Source organism: Pristiophorus japonicus, chromosome 21, assembly GCF_044704955.1.
Source record: "Pristiophorus japonicus isolate sPriJap1 chromosome 21, sPriJap1.hap1, whole genome shotgun sequence".
Classification (NCBI taxonomy): domain Eukaryota; kingdom Metazoa; phylum Chordata; class Chondrichthyes; family Pristiophoridae; genus Pristiophorus; species Pristiophorus japonicus.
Genome location: NC_091997.1, coordinates 22,072,419 through 22,094,919, shown reverse-complemented (window position 1 = coordinate 22,094,919; position 22,501 = coordinate 22,072,419). Strand labels below are relative to the sequence as shown.

General features: G+C 44.5%; 1 protein-coding gene across 1 annotated transcript in view; it reads right to left on the bottom strand.

The window, feature by feature from the left end:
• spop (speckle type BTB/POZ protein) overlaps positions 1-22,501 on the bottom strand; it is a 350,668-nt gene that overhangs the window by 298,804 nt on the left and 29,363 nt on the right. The window contains exon 2 of the mRNA XM_070864474.1: positions 19,886-19,941. The gene's annotated coding sequence lies outside the window, so the exon portion shown is untranslated. The remainder of the gene's footprint in view (positions 1-19,885; positions 19,942-22,501) is intronic.

The following is a 22,501-nucleotide window of genomic DNA, read 5'->3' as shown; positions in this document are numbered from 1 at the left end:
ACAGAGCAGTGCGTTCATGGCGCAGAGCGTGAATGTATGTGAAGGAGTGGGTAAGGAGGTAAAGGATGATCCTGCCTTACGCTTGGGGTAGGCCTCTGACGTGACCTTCCCTCACTCCTTCGATCATCTCCACACGCAGCCATTTCTCCTCCTCTTCAGCACAAGGATAGCATTAAGTGTGACCAATGCCGAGGCAAACTCTCCTCACTTCAGGCACATGCAGCATCCAAAGCACGTTATCAGCTCCCATGTGCACACACCGGTTATTAGAGTTTGAGCTACAGTGGGAGGTTCATCTCATTCTATGTCAGTTATGTAATGTATGCACTGGTGAGTATGCTCACAGGTTTGTGGAGCTGGTGAGTTGGGAGTGGCTTAGCCAATCACGTGATGTTCACAAGACTCAATAAAACCCCAGCCAGTTGGGTTCGGAGGATCCACAACGAGGCAGGTGGTTGTGAGCCTGGTGGATGAACTGGTAATGTGTAGTGTGATTGATAAACCTTTTGCTAATAAACCAACTAGTTCTTAACAGCAATGTGTTGCTATGAATTCTTAAGCAAAGAACCCATGAAGCAAATACATTACAAGTTATGCGTGAGCTGTGTATCATTTAAATTTTTCCATGGGTCAGCTATGTGGCATCATGTACATTGCTGGCTTACTTAGGGACAGCGATGTTGATGGAGCTACTATGGTTACAGCTGGTGTTTTCTCACGACGAGAGCCAAAGAATATGTTTTTGAACCTCCAGTGAAGTCATTCTGGTCAGCTGGCCATTTTGTGGATATGAAATTAATTCCATCTACATGGGATAGCGAGTGTGCACCACCAGCTGTTTTAGATCCTGTGATGGTATCGGAAGTTCTTTGCAGAGTGGAAATGAGAAACTTGTTCTAATGCAACTGCCAGGCTGGTGGGTTATACCGCCCCATCAGTCTACTCTCAATCATCAGCAAAGTGATGGACAGCAAGGTGTCATCGACAATGCTATCAAGCAGCACTTACTCACCAATAATCTGCTCACCGATGCCCAGTTTGGGTTCCGCCAGGACCACTCTGCTCCAGACCCCATTACAGTCTTGGTCCAAACATGGACAAAAGAGCTGAATTAAAGAGGTGGGGTGTGAGTGACTGCCCTTAACATCAAGGCGGCATTTGACCGAGTGTGGCACAGGAGTCAATGGGACTCAGGGTGAAAACTCTCCATTAGCTGGAGTCATACCTAGCACAAAGGAAGATGGTTGTGGTTGTTGGAGGCCAATGATCTCAGCCCCAGGATATCACTGCAGGAGTTTGTCAGGCCAGTGACCTAGGCCCAACCTTCTTCAGCTGGTTCATCAATGATCTTCTCTCCATCATAAGGTCAGAAGTGGGGATGTTCGCTAATGATTGCACATTGTTCGGTTCTATTCACAACTCCTCAGATCATGGAGCAATCATGCCCATATGCAGTAAAACCTGGATGACATTCAGACTTGGGCTGATAAGTGGCAAGTAACACTTGCGCCACACAAGTGCCAGGCAGTGACTATCTCTAACAAGCGAGAGTCTAACCACCGCCCCTTGACATTCAATAGCATTACTATTGCCGAATTCCCCACCATCAACATCCTGGGGGTCACCATTGACCAGAAACTTAACTGGACCAGCAACATAAATACTGTGGCTACAAGAGCAGGTCAGAGGCTGGGTATTCTGTGGTGAGTGTCTCACCTCCTGAATCCCCAAAGCCTTTTCACCATCTACAAGGCACAAGTCAGGAGTGTGATGGAATACTGTTTGGATGAGTGCAGCTCTAACAACACCCAAGAAGCTCGACACCATCCAGGTCAAAGCAGCCCGCTTGATTGGCACCCCATCCACCACCTTAAGCATTCACCACTGGGGCACCATGACTGACGTGTGTACCATCTACAAGATGCACTGCAGCAACTCATCAAGGCTTCTTCGACAACACCTCCCAAACCCACAATCTGTTCCACCTAGAAGGACAAGGGCAGCAGGCGCATGGGAATAGCATCACCTGCTAGTTCCCCTCCAAGTTACAAAATATCCTGACTTGGAAATATATCGCTGTTCCTTCATCGCTGCGGAGTCAAAATCCTGGAACTCTCTCCCTAACAGCACTGTGGGAGTTCCTTCACCACACGGACTGCAGTGGTTTAAGAAGACGGCTCACCACCACCTTCTCAAGGGCAATTAGGGATGGGCAATAGATGCTGGCCTCTGGTCTTGCCAGTGACACCCACAACCCAGGAAAGAATTGTTTTTAAAGATACAGAGAGAGGTATGTTGGTGTGAGTAATGATGTGCAGGAGCAAGGTTGGGAAGGCAGAATGATGGGGATGTGATGAGAAGCGAAATTGAGTGTGGCTTTGCACGGACCTTTCCTGATCTAATAAGATAACTAAAATGTTTGCGACACTGCATCCAGGTCCTCCTGACCAGGTCTCTTACGCCCATTAGAAGGAAGAGGACTTGCTGGCGTGCTCTCACTCCCTCACAGGCATATGGAGGGAGTCATCAGAGAACCTGGATGCAACCCACAGACTCAGTGCAGTCATGTTGACACTATTTGTAGCAGTCCAGTTGTACAGTGTGCTGCCTGTACACTCTTAGACGAACCTCCAAATGCAATGTGGCTGTGGCTCCTTTAAATATCCCGATTGAAAACGTGTCATCGCTGACGTCTTCAGACCCGCACCATTAAATAGGGCTGGGTAACGCGCAGGACGGCCGTAATAGGCCCCACTAATGAAAAGTCGATCGCAGGAGCGGCATGGTATCAAGAACGGGGTCGTGACCCCCTACAGTGACCACCTGCACCCGACCCGCCCCGGCACAGAAAACTCTGGCCTCATGAAGTGGTTCTGGCCAGCTGGTCGTCTTGTGGATATGAAATTAATTCCATCTACGTGGGCTAGCGAGTGTGCACCACCTGCTGCTTTAGGTCGTGTGGTGGCATCGGAAGCTCTTTGCGGAATGGGAATGAGAAACTTGTTCGAAGGCAGCTCCCAGGGAGGTGGGTTATAGGGCGGGGACTGCACACCCTACTCAATGTGGAAAGGTGGAGCGAGTGAGCAAGACAAAGGAGTGGAAATTGACGAATTGATTATGGAGCAAACCATTATGATGAAATACCATGCAGTGAAAAAAAAATCACAATCGTTAATAAGACATTTTGTGACCTTGTATAAAATGCAGAATAATTGAACCGGGTAAATAATACAGCCATGTTACAAATTACACAGCGTTTTTTTTTTGGCATTCTCTCTTGACCTGTGGTGACCTGACAATGCCTTCATTGTCAAAATACATGCAAGGACGGATTAATAAGCCCTTAAATCATTTAAACTCAGCTGTGGGCAGACTCCTCCATATCGCGGCCTGATCTGAAATAAAGTGGTTATTAAAAAAATGCCTGTTTTCTTCAAACAGATTAAATGTAATCTGAGGATGAATACAATGCATTAAATAAATCCCAGTACCACATGGAGATATCAAACATGCCGTCAATCGTGTGGCAAGTAAGTGTGTTGCACCAATTTATTTTTTAAAAGTCTATTAGCTCTGCCTGTTGTATATTCACCAGTTGGTTATATATTGATGTATCATCATCCACTAACCCATCAACTCTCATTGTGTGTTTATTACTTATAACCCATCAGCCTTTAGTCTATCTTCTGATTCTATTCAGTCGATTCTATATAGTCTATTAACCCTGACAGTGTTGGGTGGATGACCTGTCAGCCCTGGTTGTATTTATTGACTCGTCATTCAATACAGAATCTTACGGAATGGATGACTTATTGGCCTACTAAATCGGTTGCAACTTACAGAACTGTTCTATGCTTTTCCGTATATTCAGGATGGCTATGCGAGTTCCAATTTTCATTATTTTAGTGATTTTTCTGAACGTACATGAGAAAGGACCAGGAGGGAGGAGGGTCACCATTGAGGGCATCCACATTATCCTGACCAAAATATGTTAAACTTATAATCATTACAGCCATTTCAATTTGAACAGTAATATTATTCTAAAAAAAAAGAAAGATTTGCACCTATCACGACCACCGGATGTCTCAAAGCGCTTTACAGCCAATGAAGTACTTTTTGTTTTGAAGTGTAATCACTGTTGTAATGCGGGGAAATAAAACTCATATTATCTATATTTATAAACATTCTGAGGCCTGTCCACTATACTTCCGATGTCAAAATTTATAACATGATTCGGGACGGATTTTTGGCTTTCTGGATTTTTTGGCAGAAACGGCAGCGATACGTGCAAATTAACGTTTACGTTGCGCTGCCGTTTTTGGCCGAACTTTCGGCCTTTACGTCGGCGCCAGGGGGTAAAGGAGGCGTTCCACGACTACTCGCGGCGCAAAACGCAAGTTTCGGCAACTTTAGTCCATGGTCGTTTGCGCTGCGAGAGAGGCCTTGGGACGGGGGTGGGGGGGGAGAAGAAAAATTAAATATTCTAAAAAAAATTCACAAAACGCTTAGCTAGCGTCACTGAAAAAGAATTTAAAAATAAAAACTTTTGTGGTGTATGTAGCACTCAAATCACTGACTCCACACAGTCTGGTATTGTAGTAACTGCTGTGACCTTGGCCCTTTATTGTGTAACTCCAGAGTGCCCTTCAGGTGTGGTGGTCAGCCTTTTATACTCTGTCTCGCAGGTACTTTCGGGTCTCCCACCACAGTGCCCCTTGTGGCGCACCATTGTAACTATACATTTAATGTACATGGACAATACATAACAACTTTAACTTACCTTTTTTGCAGGTTTTGATACTTACCGCTGCTGGCAAGGCTGCACCGACAGGTTTGACCCTGTCGTTATTCTGGGTGCGGCGTACGGGTCAGGAGAGAGCTAAAAGTCCGACGGTAACGCAATCCGAGTCGTTACACGTCCAGTGCACCTCTCCCCAGTGGTACATCCCATTGCCGCCACAAACAATGAGCCCAGGATCCTGTCCGGGATTTGCCACCGGGTTTTTGCCGCGGAGGATCAAATGGCGCCGAAAACCCGGACACAAACCAGCCAAAAATCCAGTGTCACATTTTTAAGAATAAGTGTTAAACGCTACTAATTACCTGCTGCTTTCTTCTGACCTGGAGGAGAAGCCAAAGAAAATATCGCTAAATGACCTCATGCACAACTGTAACAACATATCGTACCTCTAATGTAAAACATGAGCCAAGTCACTTCACAGACAGGTGTAAGGAAAACTGACACTGAACCAGGAATCAAAGCTTGGTCGAGGAGATCGTTTCAGGAGGTTTTCAATGGTGGATGTAGAGAAAAGGAGAACATTTTTTTTTTGTTCAAGGGATGTGGGCATCACTGGCAAAGCCAGCATTTATTGTCCATCCCAAATTGCCACTATTTCTGTGGGCAGTTAAGAGTCAACAACATTGCTGTGGGTCTGGAGTCACATATGAGCCAGGAGGATGGCAGAATTCCTTCTCTGAAGTACATTAGTGAACCAGTTTTTTACCAATCTAGCAGTTTCATGGTCATCATTACTGATACAAGTTTTTTTTAAAATCCAGATTATTTAATGACATGAATTTAAATTACCCAACTACCATGGTGGGATTTGAATTCAGACCTACCGAATCAATAGACCAGGCCTCCAGATTACTAGTCCTGTAACATAACCACTACGCTACCACAGCCCTGTTCCAGAAAGTAGGACTAAGGTGGGATGAAGTGAAGAGGGATGAACACGAGGCCAGAGTCACAATGTGCGGGGCAGGATATAGAGCTGACGGAGGTTGCAGAAATTGTAGAGGCCAGGGTGGGAGATTTAAAGCCAAGGATGAGAATTTTAAATTTGAGGCATTGGGGGATGTTGAGCCAATGTAGGTCAGTGAGGACAGGGGTGCTAGGTGACTGGGACTTGGTGCAGGACAGGATACAAGCAGCAGGGTTTTGGAACAGACTCCCCACCAACCCTTTCCTTCAGCCACTGTCTGTCCCACCTGTGACAGAGACTGTAATTCCCATATTGGACTGTACAGTCACCTGAGAACTCACTTTTAGAGTGGAAGCAAGTCTTCCTCGATTTTGAAGGATTGCTTATGATGATGATGGTTTGGAGCACTTGGAGTTTGTGGAAGGTTGAGGATGGGAGGCTGGCCAACAAGAAGAGCATTGGAACAGTCAAATCTTCAGGCGATAAAGGCATGTATAAAGATTTAAGCAGTGCAGGGACTGAGATAGGGCAGCTGTAGACAAAGTTGATGAGGTAAAAGTAAGCAGCCCTTAATAACCTCAGGAGATGTCTATTTACAGCAATTGGACCATGTGGCTTCAAGGGATTGAACTAATTACACACAGATTTGCTTTAGCCACAGAATAATACATTGCATGATACATGGTGTAATGCTCGCATCCATATATATGATACATGATGTAATGCTTGTGTCCAGGGACTTGAGCACAAAAAAAATCTAGGCTGACACTCCAGTGCAGTGCTGAGGGAGTGCTGCACTGTCAGAGGTGCCGTCTTTCAGATGAGACATTAAACTGTTACCCTGCCTGCTCTCTCAAGTGGACGTAAAAAAATCCCATGGCACTATTTCAAAGAAAAGCAGGGGAGTTATCCCCAGTATCCTAGCCAATATTTATCCCTCAATTAACATCACAAAAAAAAGATTATCTGGTCATTATCACATTGCTGTTTGTGGGAGCTTGCTGTGTGCAAATTGGCTGTCGCATTTCCATCATTACAAAAGTGACTACGCTCCAAAAATACTTCATTGGCTGTAAAGTGCTTTGTCCGGTGGTCGTGAAAGGTACTATATAAATACAAGTCTTTCTTTCATATAAAACCGTGTTATCATCTGACTGATCATGAGTTACACAATGGGAAGTCTCAATGTTACCATATGTTTGCTTTCCAATTACCAAAGACTACTCTTAAAATGAATAATTGTTCATTAGCAACTTCTTAAATGTGACCAACCATATTGGCCAATAGAGAATGCCGCAGCTCTGTAATTATTGTCTGGAAATGGCACTGTGCAATGTCAGATTACGAACACCTCACACACTGACATGAAATTAGTTTCACTGTTGTTTTAATGAAAGCGTTATTTTAAACAGATTGATGGCTCCGCTAAAATAGCAGTCATTTCATAAATGTTCATATGCTAATATCACGCAGCTTAATTTCAAGGCTTATGTCATTATCTATCTACTAATGATCACAATGGATGTTCCAACGTTGCAATGATTAGAATAGATGTTATTTTGAGCTGTATGCTGGAATGGGGGATGCCAAGCTAATTAATTCAGCTCTCTATACCTTATTGAAGCATAATACTGGAACATTTATTATAACCATAGCAATGTGCTGACAAATACAATACTGCAGAACCTGCCATTTGATGTGCTTACTTATAGCCTCATACCTATGATATTTCAGCACAATTTGCATCTTCCACATTCATCACCAGGAGCTGCAAGCTGTTCACCTGAATCTCCCAGAAAAACAGGTGATTCTTTGCTATTTTGCAGCTGGACATCTCTGCAAGAAAAACACTCCCTGATAAAAGCTTCAAGTTTATCATTCATAGAAGCATAGAAACATCGAAAATAGGTGCAAGAGCAGGCCATTCAGCCCTTCTAGCCTGCACCGCCATTCAATGAGTTCATGGCTGAACATGCAACTTCAGTACCCCCTTCCTGCTTTCTCGCCATACCCCTTGATCCCCCGAGTAGTAAGGACTTCATCTAACTCCTTTTTGAATATATTTAGTGAATTGGCCTCAACTACTTTCTGTGGTAGAGAATTCCACAGGTTCACCACTCTCTGGGTGAAGAAGTTTCTCCTCATCTCGGTCCTAAATGGCTTACCCCTTATCCTTAGACTGTGACCCCTGGTTCTGGACTTCCCCAACATTGGGAACATTCTTCCTGCATCTAACCTGTCTAAACCCGTCAGAATTTTAAACGTTTCTATGAGGTCCCCTCTCATTCTTCTGAACTCCAGTGAATACAAGCCCAGTTGATTCAGTCTTTCTTGATAGGTCAGTCCCACCATCCCGGGAATCAGTCTGGTGAATCTTCGCTGCACTCCCTCAATAGCAAGAATGTCCTTCCTCAAGTTAGGAGACCAAAATTGTACACAATACTCCAGGTGTGGCCTCACCAAGGCCCTGTATAACTGTAGCAACACTTCCCTGCCCCTGTACTCAAATCCCCTCGCTATGAAGGCCAACATGCCATTTGCTTTCTTAACCGCCTGCTGTACCTGCATGCCAACCTTCAATGACTGATGTACCATGACACCCAGGTCTCGTTGCACCTCCCCTTTTCCTAATCTGTCACCATTCAGATAATAGTCTGTCTCTCTGTTTTTACCACCAAAGTGGATAACCTCACATTTATCACATTATATTTCATCTGCCATGCATTTGCCCATCCACCTAACCTATCCAAGTCACTCTGCAGCCTCATAGCATCCTCCTCGCAGCTCACACTGCCACCCAACTTAGTGTCATCCGCAAATTTGGAGATACTACATTTAATCCCCTCGTCTAAATCATTAAAGTACAATGTAAACAGCTGGGGCCCCAGCACAGAACCTTGCGGTACCCCACTAGGTACTGCCTGCCATTCTGAAAAGTACCCATTTACTCCTACTCTTTGCTTCCTGTCTGACAACCAGTTCTCAATCCACGTCAGCACACTACCCCCAATCCCATGTGCTTTAACTTTGCACATTAATCTCTTGTGTGGGACCTTGTCGAAAGCCTTCTGAAAGTCCAAATATACCACATCAACTGGTTCTCCCTTGTCCACTTTACTGGAAACATCCTCAAAAAATTCCAGAAGATTTGTCAAGCATGATTTCCCCTTCACAAATCCATGCTGACTTGGACCTTAGATCATCCCCAGCTTTTGATTAAATGACAGCCCGATCACTCACTGCTAACCATACAATCTTCTACATCTGCGCCGTGTATTTACATCTAGTCTCTGCATTTGGAATAAGCACCCTACGGCTTAGGGTTGGTTTTCTGTGCCTTGCTCCCCTGACAATATCTATTGGGAAATTGCAAGCATTCTGCCTCCAGCAGCAGCAGAAAATCAGCCCACTCGGGTCAGCTGACAGAGTCATCACCTCCGAGTTAGAAGGTTTGAATTCAAGGCCCACTCAAGGAGTTCAGCATATGATCCCGACTGGCATCCCAATGCAGTGCTGAGAGAGTGTCACAGGTGTCATCATGCAAGATGCAAGGAAGTTATGATGAACCTGTATAAAAGACTGGTTCGGCCTCAACTGGAGTATTGTGTCCAATTCTGGGCACCGCACTTTAGGAAGGATGTGAAGGCCTTAGAGAGGGTGCAGAAAAGGTTCACGAGAATGATTCCAGGAATGAGGGACTTCAGTTACGTGGATAGACAGGAGAAGCTGGGGTTGTTCTCCTTAGAGCAGAGAAGGTTGAGAGAAGATTTGATAGCGGTGTTCAAAATCACGAGGGGTCTGGACAGAGTCGGTAGAGAGAAACTGTTTCCATTGGCAGAAGGGTCGAGAACCAGAGAACACAGATTTAAGGTGATTGGCAGAAGAACCAAAGGCGACATAAGAATAAACTTTTGTACATAGCGAGTGGTTAGGATCTGGAATGCACGTCCTGAAAGGGTGGTGGAGGCAGACTCAATCATGGCTTTCGAAAGGGAATTGGATAAGTACCTGAACGAAAAAACTTTGCACGGCCTCGGGGTAAGGGTGGGGGAATGGAAATAATTTGATAGCTTTTTCAAAGGGCCAGCACAGGCACAGTGGGCCGATTGGTCTCCTCCTGGGTTGTATGATTCTGTATGATTCTCCAACAGCATTTCCATTGCAATCTGAATTTCTCGGGTATCTGTATCTGAATGTTTGTTGGTGCCATCTAGTGGTGAATTTGCTAATCTGCAAACCAGCATAACCAACGAAAAAATACTTCAGGTGTTGGAAATCTGAAAACAATAAAAAAGATGGAAATACTCAGCGGGTCAGGCTGAGTTGAGTGCTGCGGAAGGGTCTTGAAGCCTGAAACATCGACTGACTCCTGTTTTTCCATCGACGCAGCCTGAGTATTTTCGGCTTGTTCCAGCTTTGTTTTGGCAATTTCAGTATTCCAGCCAAGGTGGGAGCGATGCTTTTGTTTCAACGCTGCTTGAACAGAACTTAGTCAGGTTATTCTCCCCCTTCAGGTTTACAATTTCTGTAAACTCTGAGCAACATCTGGACGGACTCCCGAGTTCGCCAGAACTACCATCGGGTCGGCGAGGCTACCACCAACAATTCCCATCTTGCTGAAGGAAGTCAAGAAACCAGAGAAGGCCGAATGGTCATGAGGCAATGCAATAAGCCTTACAGTTTGAGAAGACCATAAAACAGAGACTACTGACCCTGCACAAACTTTCCTCCGATGCACATGGTCCTCGTCTCCGTGACTTTCTGGAGACTCGATATTGTCTCCGTTACCAGGTTGAACCTTCCGAGAATCTTGGAAGATTCATCATAGTTCTGAAGCCTATGGGAGCGCCACAGAGCGGCATACCTGGGTGCCTGTTTGACCCTCACGCTCGAGGGGAGAGCAGCTAAAGTGACATTTGAGACTGGCGCACTGTGCAAGCTTTTCACCACTGGGCACTTTCACTTTGTCTGCCAAGTGTCTGGTGATGCTGAGTTTTTCTAGAAGTAAAACTAATAATCGGGACTGGCTCTCACTCTAGAATAAATTGGCGGAATGCAAACCTAAAACAACTGCCGTGGGAGAGGTGATGGCTGGAAGCGATTAACCCCAGCAAGTGTGACTCTGGGTATTGCCGGTGATAAACCTGATGGGGATACGACCATTCTTGTAGTGAAACTCATGATATGGTTTGTAATAAAGTGCGTTCATTATCTATTTACATCCTAATAACAGTAGAATATTTGGTTTTTTTATAAAGAGAAGCTGGGCAGATGGGGCAACCAATGGTGATAAATTATTCCAGTGGCAACCCTAACTTTTCCCTTCTTCTCTTGCCAAGCCCAGTTGTAGCTCCCTTGATCATTGAATGGTGGTGCAGGCTCGAAGGGCCGAATGGCTTACTCCTGCACCTATTTTCTATGTTTCTATGTTTCTTACACCAGACTGGCTGTGATCAGCTAGCTTGGCAAAACGGGGAATGAACCTGCTGCTACCCTGATATTTGTAGCTCAATTGCACATTGAACATAAGAACATAAGAATTAGGAGCAGGAGTAGGCCACATGGCCCCTCGAGCCTGCCCCGCCATTCAATAAGATCATGGCTGATCTTCTACCTCAACTCCACTTTCCCGCCCGATCCCCATGACCTTTGATTCCGTTAATATCCAAAAATCTATCTCTCTCAGCCTTGAATATACTCAACGATTCAGCATCCACAGCACTTTGAGGTAGAGAATTCCAAAGATTCACAACCCTCTGAGTGAAGAAATTCCTCCTCATCTCAGTCTTAAATGGCCGACCCCGTATCCTGTGACAATGCCCCCTGGTTCTGGACACTCCAGCTTGGGGAACAACCTCTCAGCATCTACCCTGTCAATCCCCCTCAGAATCTGACATGTTTCAATGAGATAAGTAAGTGCCGTTACCAACTGAACCATAAAGGCATCTACAAACTGATTCTTTGACACAATAGTCCTTACTGGGCAAACACCAAACCTTCCACAGATGCATTTGAAGCTGTGTTTGCACATTTACTAAATCTGACTTTTTTATTCCTTTCCCTATTACTGTTAAGTAATAGCAGATTAGACAACATTAAGCAAGTTAAATATAGCAAAAGTACATGTCAATCTAGAGAGTGCCGTCGTACATTCTTCGATCCACCATGTTGTTTTGCCATTTGCATTCATCCATCTTCAGTCTACATTTGCTCTATTTTTTTTAAAAACTACCAAAAGCGTTAACTTATCTCAACAAGTATATATTCGATTTTTAAAATAAAATATTCTCGAGTCTGGTAAATGTATTTAGATATAATTGTCTTCTTTATTTATCTGCCTTTCCTCAAAGACCGAGTAGTTGTTTTCACCACCTACAGACGTAACCCTTCATTTCATTTAAAAAAATAGAGAGACATTTAAACTGATTGCATTTTGTGCTTCTTTGTTTTATAAATATTCTCCTTCAAATTTTCTCACACTATACACCGATCAAATGAGCAATCATGTAATTTGCTCTAATTGCAGATATAACATAGTTCATAACCTAGTTGATTCACCCTCGAATTTTCCCTCTCTCTTTGGCTTCTACTTGCCCTGACCTCTTGACAATGTTACCATGATTCACAGTGCATAGAATCGTGGGATGAAAGACTTCAATTCCATAACAACATCAGAAATAGGAGCAGGAGTAGGCCATTTGGCCCCTCGAGCCTGCTCTGCCATTCAATAAGATCATGGTTGATCTGATCATGGGCTCAGCTCCACTTCCCTGCCCAGGTCCCATAACCCTTTACTCCCTTATCGCTCAAAAATCTGTCTATCTCCGCCTTAAATATATTCAATAACCCAGCCTACACAGCTCTCTGGGGCAAAGAATTACACCCTCTGAAAGAAGAAATTCCTCCTCATCTCAGTTTTAAATGGGTGACCACTTATTCTGAAACTATGCCCCTAGTTCTAGTTTCCCCTATGAGTGGAAACATCCTCTCTACATCTATGTTGTCGAGCCGCCTCATTATCATATATGTTTCAATAAGATCACCTCTCATTCTTCTAAACTCCAATGAGTATAGGACCAACCTACTCAAGCTTTCTTCATAAGTGAAACCCTTCATCTCAGGAATCAACCTAGTGAACCTTCTCTGAACTGCCTCCAATGCAAGTATATCCTTCCTTAAATACGGAGACCAAAATGTAGTACTCTAGGTGTGGCCTCTCTGCTTTTATATTCTATCCCCCTTGCAATAAAGGCCAACATTCGATTTGCCTTTCTGATTACTTGCTGTACCTACATACTGACTATTTGTGTTTCATGCACAAGGACCACAAATTGTGCAGCATTTTATAATTTTTCTCCATTTAAATAATAATTTGCTTTTTTATTTTTTCTGTCAAAGTGGATAACCTCACACTTTCCCACATTATACTCCATCTGCCAAAATTTTGCCCACTCACTTTGCAGATTTTTTGTGTCCTCCTCACAACTTGCGTTCCCACCCATCTTTGTATCATCAGCAAACTTGGCTACATTACATTCGGTCCTTTCATCCAAATCATTAATATAGATTGTAAATAGCTGAGGCCCCAGCATCGATTCCTGTGGCAACCCAATAGTTACTGTTTATCAACCGGAAAATGACCCAGTTATCCTGACTCTGTCTCCTGTTAGTTAGCCAATCCTCTATCCATGCTAATATATTACCCCCAACCCCGTGAACTTTTATCTTGTACAATAACTTTTTATGTGGCACCTTATCGAATGCCTTCTGGAAATCCAAATACACCACATCCACTGGTTCCCCCTTATCCGCCCTGCTCATTACATCTTCAAAGAACTCCAGCAAATTTGTCAAACATGATTTCCCTTTCATAAAACCATGCTGACCCTGTTTGACTGAATTATGCTTTTCCAAATGTCCTGCTACTGCTTCCTTAATAATGGACTCCAGCATTTTCCCAACGACAAATGTTAAGCTAACAGGTCTATAGTTTCCTGCTTTCTGTCTGCCTCCTTTCTTAAATAGGGGCATAATATTTGTGGTTTTCCAATCCACTGGGACCTTCTCAGAATCCAGGGAATTTTGGTAGATTACAACCAATGCATCCACTATCTCTGCAGCCATTTCTTTTAAGACCCTAGAATGCAAGCCATCAGGTCGAGGGGACTTGTCCACCTTTAGTCCCGTTATTTTACCGAGCACTTCTTGTTTAGTGATAGTGATTATATTAAGTTCCTCCCTCCCTATAGCCCCTTGATTATCCATTATTGGGATATTTTTAGTGTCTTCTACCGTGAAGACCGATACAAAATATTTGTTCAAAGTCTCTGCCATTTCCCTGTTCTCCATTATTAATTCCCCAGTCTTATCCTCTACGAGACCAACATTTACTTTAGCCACTCTCTTCCTTTTTATATACCTGTAGAAACTCTTACTGTCTGTTTTTATATTTCTTGCTAGTTTACTTTCATCATCTATTTTCCCTCTCTTTATTTTTTTTAGTAATCCTTTGCTGGTTTTTAAAAGTTTCCCAATCCTCTGGTCTCCCAGTAATCTTGGCCACATTGTATGCCCTTGTTTTCAATTTGATACCATCCTTTATTTTCTTAGTTCGCCACGGATGGTTATCCCTTCTCTTACAGTCTTTCCTTCTCATTGGGATATATTTTTGTTGCGAGCTATGAAATATCTCCTTAAATGTCTGCCACTGCTCATCAACCGTCCTATACTTTAATCTATTTCCCAGTGCATTTTAGCCAACGCTGCTCTCATATCTTTGTAGTCTCCTTTACTTAAGCTTAGGACACTGGTTTGAGAACACCCACCAACAGAATTTGAAATTCAACCATGTTATGTTCACTCTTTCCTGGAGGATCCTTTACTACAAAATCATTTATTAATCCTGTCTCATTACACAGTACCAGATCTAAGATAGCCTGCTCCCTGGTTGGTTCAATGTACTGTTCAAGGAAATTATCCCGGATACACTCTATGAACTCTTCCTCAAGGCTATCTTGGCCAATTTTATTTGTCCAATCAATATGAAGATCATGATTATTGCCATTCCTTTTTTACAAGCCTCCATTATTTCTTGAACAGACTGAACTCCCTTTCTAAACACAAAAAGCCTTTAAGATATAATCTTCTACCCAAAGACAAAGCCCTTTTTAATTGGAATGGAGTTGGAGGTGGGGGGGTTATACTGTATGTCTCAATGTTATCAATACACTGCCAGTAACCTATATCCTATCTAACTCATATTCAACACTACGTAAACTTGTGATCATCCAAAACTCAGCAGTCCGTGTCCTAACTCGCACCAAGTCATGATCACCCTTCACCCCTGTGCTCACTGACCTACATTGGCTCCCGGTTAAGCAACGCCTCGATTTCAAAATTCTCATCTTTGTTCACAAATCACTCCATGGCCTTGCCCCTCCCTATCTCTGTAATCTTTTTCAGCCTCACAACCCCACAAGATGTTTGCGCTCCTCAAATTCTGGCCTCTTGAACATCCCTCATTATAACTGCTCAACCATTGGTGGCCGTGCCTTCAGCTGTTTGGGCCCTAAGCTGTGGAACTCCCTCCCTAAACCTCTCCACCTCTCTACCTCTCTTTCCTCCTTTAAGATGCTCCTTAAAACCGACCTCTTTAAACAAGCTTTTGGTCATCTGCAGTAATTTCTTCTTTTGTGGCTTGGTGTCAAATTTATCTGTTTTGTCTTGACACTGTTGTGAAACACCTTGGGATGTTTTACTACGTTAAATGTGCTATATAAATAAAAGTTATTATTAAGTTGTTATTATTAACCCCCCAATTCCTTTTCTCTCCACAAATGAAGTATCTTGTCTAGAATTTCCAACAACTAATACAGAAAATTCCCCAATATCCATTCACTAAAGTTCCGCTAACAACTAAACTCACTACTTGGATATTGCGGTGTTTCTTCTCACATCAGTGAGGTCCCTGTGGTATCTGTGAGTATATTCAAGACTGAGAGAGATAAATAGTTGGACTCCAGGGGCCCGAATTTGGTGAAGGCCCCCGCCCGCCCAAGTGCCGCCCAAAGGTCCGCCGATGGCCGCTGAGGTCTCTTGACGGGAGTCTGGGCGGGGTTTTCATCAACAAGGTCCTTCGAAGTTCGGCAGGCGGCAAATGAAGGACGTACACCGCCAATCTGGGCGGCAGCAGGCGGGAGCTCCCAATCTCCGTGGCAAAGGCACTTGCCACCCAAGTGCCGCCGAGGATGGAGTCGGGCTCACTGAGGGTCGAAGAGCTGCAAAGAAAAAGCATTAAAAAAAAAACATTGGAATCAGCTTCATGGGACCCCATCCAGGTGAAGAAAAAAATTTAAAGATGTTTACTCACCTTTTTTTCAGCTCTTCATACCTACCGTCGGGGACAGACCAGCCTCCTCGCAGCGGTCCACCCCCGTTCTGGCGCCGACTCACACCTGCACCAATCTGGCATCTCGGTGGGCGGGAGTCCACTCACGCCGCTCGGCTGTCCGCTGACGTCAGCGGGCGGTTCTTGGCAGCTCTCCCCTCCCGCCCGCTCCAGACCAGATCGAAAATGGCACTGGGCGGAACCCGAGGAGGAATTGTTTGCGGCAGTCGGCGGCAGTGGGAGGTGACTGCACCAATTTTGGGCCCGAGGGGAAATCAAAGGATATGGAGATCGGGCAGGCAAGTGGAGTTCAGGTCAAAGATCAGCCATGATCTTATTGAATGGTGGAGCAGGCTTGACGGGCCGTATGGCCGACTCCTCCTAAATCTTATGTTCTTATGTATCAACGTCATGACAGGTTACCCTCTGCTTGACTTTCTTTTCCTGGGGCTGACTAAAGATACTATCAGAACACAACGAATTCTTCCTGAGAACAGGTCAAAATCTGTGCTCAACAACAGTGACATATATAAAAATTTACAAGTCCATGATTTAAAGCTACAGTGCGGCAATGAATTGACCTTGAGAGTTGTACTATTCAGAAAAATAATCCGCACAAGAAGATATGATCTAGTACACTGAAAAATCAAATCTAACAATATTAGACAGCTAGAATTTCAGATTCTGCAAACTCAGATCTGACCCCAAAGCCTGAATTAACACATGTCCTTATCAATGACAGAAACATGTCCACCACATATTATACAGAGGGAGAAGGGGATGATTTCAAGGCTGTAATATAAGATGATAATTCAGATACATTTGTAAACCGTTCATGCTTTGTTCCTCCAATTTTTGATCCCATCTGAACCTCAATTAGATTCAGTCTTGGCAACTCATTATTTTCTGTCATTAAGACTGGAATATTATATCCGTCGTTTCTAGGATGTGGGTGTCGCTGGCAAGGCCAGCATTTATTGCCCATCCCTAAGTGCCCCTGAGAAGGTGGTGGTGAGCCATCTTCTTGAACCGCTGCAGTCCGTGTGGTGATGGTGCTCCCACAGTGCTGTTATGGAGGGAGTTCCAGGATTTTGACCCAGCGACGATGAAGGAACGGCGATATATTTCCAAGTCAGGGAACTTGGAGGTGATGGTGTAACCATGTGCCAACTGCCCTTGTCCTTCTAGGTGGTAGAGGTCACGGGTTTGGGAGGTGCTGTCGAAGAAGCCTTGTCGAGTTGCTGCAGAGCATCTTGTAGATGGTACACTCTGCAGCCACGGTGCGCCGGTGGTGGAGGGAGTGAATGTTGAAGGTGGGGGATGAGGTGCCGATCAAGCGGGCTGCATTGCCCTGGATGGTGTCGAGCTTCTTGAGTGTTGTTGGGGCTGCACTCATCCAGGCAAGTGGAGAGTATTCCATCACATTTCTGACTTGTGCCTTGTAGATGGTGGAAAGGCTTTGGGGAGTCAGGAGATGAGACACTATACGTCATTCTGTACATTTATTGAATATTTCTGGATAAACACACAGAATAAAAAAGAATAAATGTGAAGGAAGAATCTGGTCCTGGGCCATTGTGACCAGAAGGGGTTAAGTTTCAAGACTGGTCTCCGCAGAGTTCGCTGATTTTAACCAAGATAACAGTGGAGGAATTTCAATTGGCCAGAGTGAATCTGGCCTGGAGAGTGGGCGGGGAAATTCGTCATGATCCCTCTCTCGATCACAATCTAGTGTCGCATGCTGGCAAGGATTCATGTGTGGGGTTCTAGTAAAGGTCACCATCATCATAGGCAGTCCCTCGGAATCGAGGAAGACTTGCTTCCACTCTTAAAATGAGTCCTTAGGTGGCTGAACAGTCCAATATGAGAACCACAGTCCCTGTCACAGGTGGGACAGATAGTCGTTGAGGGAAAGGATGGGTGGGACAGGTTTGCCACACGCTCTTTCAGCTGCCTGAGCTTGGTTTCTGCATGCTCTCAGCTGCCTGAGACTCGAGGTGCTCAGCGCCCTCCCGGATGCTCTTCCTCCACTTAGGGTGGTCTTTGGGCCAGGGACTCCCAGGTGTCAGTGGGGATGTTGCACTTTATCAGGGAGGCTTTGAGGGTGTCCCTGTAACGTTTCCTCTGCCCACCTTTGGCTCGTTTGTTGTGAAGGAGTTCCGAGTAGACCACCTGCTTTGGGAGTCTCGTGTCTGGCATGCGGACAATGTGGCCTGCCCAGCGGAGCTGATCAAGTGTGGCCAAATCCAAGTAAAGGTAGAGTCATGCTGAACTGTGAAGCTCCCCATTGTTGAATAACCTGATGAAAGTCACTGTTTAGCCTGACGGTTCAAGAATGAATGGCCACAAGTCTCTGAGTACCTACTGAATGAAACTTCAAGAATCAGCAACTTCAGCAGAAGAGGTGTGTGGGGGAGAAGAAAAGATAAAAACGACTTGCATTTATCTAGTGCTTTTCACGACCACTGGACATCCCAAAGCGCTTTGCAACCAATGAAGTACTTTTTTGAAGTGTAGCCACTATTGTAGTGAAGAATGCTGTTAATACAGTGTAGAGTAATTCTTTCATAAAAGATCCATATAAATATCTAGTTGAGGATGAGTTTGAGAAAGAACTTCCTACATTAAAGGCGCTATATAAATGCAAGTTTTTGTGGACTGTTTCTGTGCTGTTAGGATCATGGGTGTTTTTAAGATAGACATCAAGGAGCTTTGGTGGGCTCAGAGATGAAAATGTAATTAATTTACCTCAGAAGAGTAAATTAACGGGATCAAATTCTATACCTGGCATACAAAAGCAAAAATACTGCAGATGCTGGAATCTGAAATAAAAACAGAAAATACTGAAAATCTCAGCAGGTCAGGCAGCATCTGTGGAGAGAGAGACGAGTTCTGACGAAGGGTCATCGACCTGCAACGTTAACTCTGTTTTTCTTTCCACAGGTGCTGCCTGACCCGCTGAGATTTCTATACCTGGCATGGCAGGTGGAAGGAGTGAGCTTGATGGGCCAAATAGCTCGCTCTCACTTCGTGCCTTCCTGTATCCTCTGAATAACACACTGTTTGTTTAACGCCCAAGGACAGCTTTGCAGAGGGACCCCGCTAATGGATTCATTTTTGTAGATTGGTGAAAGAAAAGCATAACTAGTTTCTGCTATGCTCTAACGTTGACTTATTTCATTTAAAAAACAATGCCGCAGAACGCAAATAATGTAATCTGAATTTATTGAATGAAGCATAAACTTTAGGCAGTAGTGGCTGCATCACATAATATTCAAAGCAAATTAAATTTGTGACAAGGCTATATATCAACAATGATGTACATTTAAATTGAAATATTTTCAGAATAGACTCACTTCTAAATAAAGGAGTTCCTTCCCAATGTGTTAGCTGTGGCTCAGTTGCTTCTGAGTCAGAAGGTTGTGGGTTCAAGTCCCACTCCAGGAACTTGAGCATATAAATCTCGGCTGAGGCAGCGCTACCCTGTCAGAGGTGCCATCTTTCGGATGAGGCTTTAAACCGAGGCCCCGTCTGCTCTCTCAGGTGCATATAGAAGATCCCATGGCACTATTTCGAAGAAGAGCAGGGGAATTATCCCCGGTGTCCTGGCCAATATTTATCCCTCAATCAACATAACAATAACAGATTATCTGGTCATTATCACATTGCTGTTTGTAGGAGCTTGCTGCGCACAAGTTGTCTGCTGCATTTCCCACATTACAACTGTTATGTGTGTAACTATGTAATACTTGCCACCAGAGGGCGCGACTGTTGGAGTCCTAATAGTCACCTGAACACACGTGCAGGGCCGGTATAAAAGGTTGGCTGTCGTGTTGTTTCGGCACTCTGGAATTGTAATAAAGAAGACTGAGGTCACACCAAGTTTAACTCACAGTACTCAGCCTCGTGGAGTTCTTCTGTACACAACAACAACAGTGGCTACACTCCGAAAGTACTTCATTGGCTGTAAAGTGCCTTGAGACGTCCAGTGGTCATGAAAGACGCTATATAAATGCAAGTCTTTCTTTCAGTGCTTTAATCCCTTGGCACCCTTGTATCTTTTTGGTCATTTGGGTTTCCCCGCATACTTTTTTTCCCCTCAACAGGTTCCCCGCCCGGAAGCCAGCCTGATTGACAAGCTTGGCTCCCTGTCAGGCGGGGGTGCAGTCTGGAGGAGGCCACAGCCACAGCCGCAGGAGCAGGTAAGGATCTTGCTGATGTGTTAGTAGGAGCTTGGGTCCGGGTCTTTGAGGGAGTCTTTGTGGGAGCTGTCGGACCTATGATCCCGGCAGGGGGGGCGGGGTCCAATGGCAGAGAAGCAGGTAGCTTGGTCAGTCAGCATTGGGCGGGGTGGGGGGGGGAGCAGTGGAGGGAGACACTCCTGCTCCTCCTGGCTCACAAGCAGTACTGTCCCTCTTCCCTTTTCCCCGTAGCTGTCCAAGTCTCCCTTGAGCTGCCGGGTTTCCTGAGGCCTGGGAAGCCCAGCCAGCCAGGGTTAAACCTGTAGGACAGGTTAAATGTTGAGGCTCCCAGCCTCATTATAATATTTAAATGGAGCGGGTTGGTCGTCCGCCTCCTATCCCGCCTCCGCTAAACCTGGAAGTGGGCGGGTTGGAGATTTTTTTACATCTCACCAAACCACCTGTTTTTGGGGATTAAAATTACCCCTAATGTGTCTGGGAGATGAAAAACTGGCACTTTTAAGTTCAGAAGCCTCTAAGGGTACATGAAATGGCTTTTCTATTGGCACTATTTGGATTCCAGGAGACTAGTGTCCCTGAACATTCACACTGCTAAATCCAGCTCCCAGGATGTTAGGCTTCAAGAGTACAGAGCCTTGATCAGAACCTATCTGGAGTACTGCATTCAGGTTTGGGCACCTCAGGAAGGACATATTGATCCGGGAGGAGGTGCAACGTAGATTCACCGGAATGATACCAGATCTTCGAAGGTTAACTGATGAAGACAGGTTGCATAAACTTACCTCATATTCCCTTGAGTTTAGAAGATTGTGGGATGAGCTGATCGAGCTATTTAAAATGTTAAAAGGATTCGATAGGGTAGATGCGGAAGAAGTATTTTCTCTAGCGGGGGAAATCAAGATGAAGGGGACATAATGTTAAAAATAAGAGCTGGGCTGTTCAGGAGTGAAACCAGGAAGCACCATTTTAACACAAAGGGCAGTAGAAATCGAGAACTCGTCCTAAAAGGCTGTGGATGCTGAGACAATTGGAGCATTCAAGACTGTGACAGATGGATTTTTGTTGGGTAAGAACATCAAAGGACATAGCGCGAAGGCGGGTAAGTGGAGTTGAGATACAGACCAGCTGTGATCCAATAGAAAGCCGGAGCAAGCTCGAGGGGCTGAATGGCCTACTCTTGGTCGTAATGTTTCTATGTATCTGACATACTCAGTTTTTTGGGAGCCTACAGGTCTGCTAGATTTAATGGTGTAAATATCAGAAGTTGGTCTCTTGGAATCCAAATTAAAACAGCATTAATATAAAAGCAGCGTACAGCTACTTGATTTATTAATGGCAATTTTTTATTTTCCCAGGCACTTTAATTAAGCAAAATTCCTCTACTAACGATAACCAGGACTATGTCTGTTTTTCTCTATGTCCCATGAACAAAATCACCGGAATTAAATTTGGGATTTATGAGAATGAGATATTCATTAGCGAGCCATTAATTAAAGAAAAAACTGGCATTCTCTCACTTTTTACTCAAAGGATAAGTTCACCTCTGATGACAGGTCGAGGGGTTTAAGCAAGTCTCTTTGCCCGTGTGACTCTCCACTTACGTAACGAGAGAGAGCGAGCTGCAGGCTGCGATTGGAACTGTGGACGAATGAGAGTGAAAAACTGGCAAGCACTGCAGGAGTCAGTGCATGAGCACCAGAAATGGGATGTATATAGATTCCTAGTGCACAGAACTGGAAAGCAAATTGTGAATTTTCTCAAGGAATTAGGCATGACAGCTCAGTGAAATGAGTTATGACGGGAACATGGCATGTTGATTCAACAAACACTTTTAACAAGTTTTTTTAACTTATTTGTTTATGGGAGGTGGGCATCACTGGCAAAGGCAGCATTTATTGCCCATCCCTAACTGTCCTGGAGAAGGTGATGGTGAGCTGCCATTTCAGAGAGCAGTTAAGAGTCAACCACACTGGAGTCACATATAGACCCAGACCGGGGCAGATTTCCTTCCCTAAAGGACATTCATGAACCAGATGAGTTTTTCATGACAATCCGGTAGTTTCATGGTCACCATGACTGATACTAGCTTTTTATTCTGGATTTAGTTAATTAACTAACTAAATCTAAATTTCCCAGTTGCTGTGGTAGGATTTGAACTCATGTCTCTGGATCATTAGACCAGGTCTCTGGATCACTAGCCCAGT